This window comes from Pteropus vampyrus, unplaced genomic scaffold (assembly GCF_000151845.1).
Source record: "Pteropus vampyrus isolate Shadow unplaced genomic scaffold, Pvam_2.0 Scaffold90, whole genome shotgun sequence".
NCBI lineage: Eukaryota > Metazoa > Chordata > Mammalia > Chiroptera > Pteropodidae > Pteropus > Pteropus vampyrus.
The window spans coordinates 1,926,353-1,928,403 of record NW_011888871.1 but is presented as its reverse complement, the minus strand read 5'-3'; positions in this window follow the sequence as shown (position 1 = coordinate 1,928,403).

Genomic DNA, 2,051 nt, shown 5'->3' with positions numbered 1-2,051 from the left:
ATCCCCCCGGCTCGGTCAGGAGTGGAGCAGAGGTGAGAAGGCCCTTTTGTCTGGAGGAGGTGGGAGGCTGGGAAGAGAGTAAAGGGGACTCAGGGAGAGGGTGGGCAGTTCAGAAAAGTAAGGTTCCCATCAGAGGAAGCTCTGATCGGGAATGGGGGGGTGTCCCCCCCAGGTTGTCAGCCTGTCCCTCGCCCTTTTCCTGCAGCGGAACCAGTGACTGACGGGTGGGGATGCAAAGATCCAACTCGCTCAGCCCTTGGGAAACCTCTGAAGGGGCTCCCCAGCTTCAGAACCCCCTTCCAGGCCTGCCGAGGCCACTGTCAACAGAGCCCTGCGGCCCAGCCTCTCCCCTCCCCCCCTTGCCGTAACCCCAAGAATAGCCCCTTAATAAATCCCCTCATGCTAATCTTGTCTCAGAGCCTGCTTCCCGGGAACCCAGCCTGTGACAAGCTGGGTCCTGGGAGCTGCTTCTCTCCTTTTTGGGAAAACCGAAGCTGACTCGGTGTTGGAGGGCAACCCCTGGAAGAAGGAAGAGCCCCCCATGGCTTCCCTAGCTGGGCAGTGGCTGGACAAGGCCTGTTCCATCAGGCCCAGGGCCTGGCACACAGTGGGCTGAGCGAAGAATGAAGGTTGGGAGTCCAGCCCTTGGTGACGACACAGGACAGAGGAGCCTGGCTGGTCTACCTCTCCCGCAGTTATACATACACATGTATAAAATAAAATCTGGAATATACATTATAAAATATGAGCTATATATGTACATATGTAAACTATTTTTAATATATGTGTATGTAAGTATGTACACACGTACATAGATAAGATATAGGTATAGATATAAATAGAGACACTATTTGAAAGTACTGGAGAGTGACAAGAACAGACAGAAATGAAAGAGGATCTCGAAAGAGTGACATTTGCAAGTTTGTGGCTCTGTGCCTGAGGACACTCCCCAAATCTTATAGCCTTTCTGGTTTGGAGTGTCAGAGGCCAAAGTTAGGGGCTGACAAAAGATCCAGAAAGTTTTTTTGGGTGGTGATTCTGGAAGGGAAGGAGCTATAAAATCTGATATAAATCCACCTAAACCTTGGCTGACCCCTAAACTGAGTGGAGATTTCCACCACTGAGGCGAAGTTTTGAGTAGTGTTAACTTCCCGTTAAAACAAAAAGTCAACGCTTCCAAGGAACATGACAAAATACAGCATCTCCGCAACGTACCATTTTTAATGTCCAGCATCCAATAAAAAGTCACCAGACTTGCAAAGAAATGGGAAAACGAGACCCATTACAAGAAAAAACAGTCGAAAGAAATCAATGTGGCCCAGATGTTGCAATCAGCAGACAAAGACGTGAAAGCAATGATTATAAATATGCTCAAGAACCGAGAAGGAGCTATACACATGATCACTGAAGAGAAAAGGGACTTGGAAATAGAAACACGACAAAGAACCACGGGGACATTTTAGAGCTGGAAAGTATAATAACTGAAATCGAGAAGGAAAGAATTCCTTCATGTTTTAAGCACGTGTGTGGTTGTTCCGAGGTTGGTGGGCCCGGAACCTTGTATGAAGCTGGATGACATGGCATAGTGCTTGTGAGCTTGGGTCCCAGAGGCAGATGTTCTGGTTTCTAACCCCAGCTCCATGTTTATTAGCTCTGTGTCCTTGAGTAAGTCAACCAGTCTCTTTAAGCCTTGGTCTCTTTACCTCTAATACTAGGTTCACAATATAGTTGAGTGCCTTGTTGGGAGCCTGGAAGGTCAACGTGACTGGCACAGGGCATGGGGTTCTGTATCTCGAAAGGGGTTTGGCTTACACACGTGTCTGCGTTTATCAAATATTAGCAAGCGTTTGATCAAGATGTGTGCATTTTGCTCTTTGTAAATTTCCCCTCAAACAAGGACCGTAAGCATATAATCGACCCTCGTTAATGATATGCATGCTAAAGGGTCTTGTGACGTCTGCAAGCTACTTTGAAATCCATCGGAAACAAAAGATAGATTGATGGATGGATCGAGGAAGAGATTCATGATAGGACAAGACGTTAGGGGTACG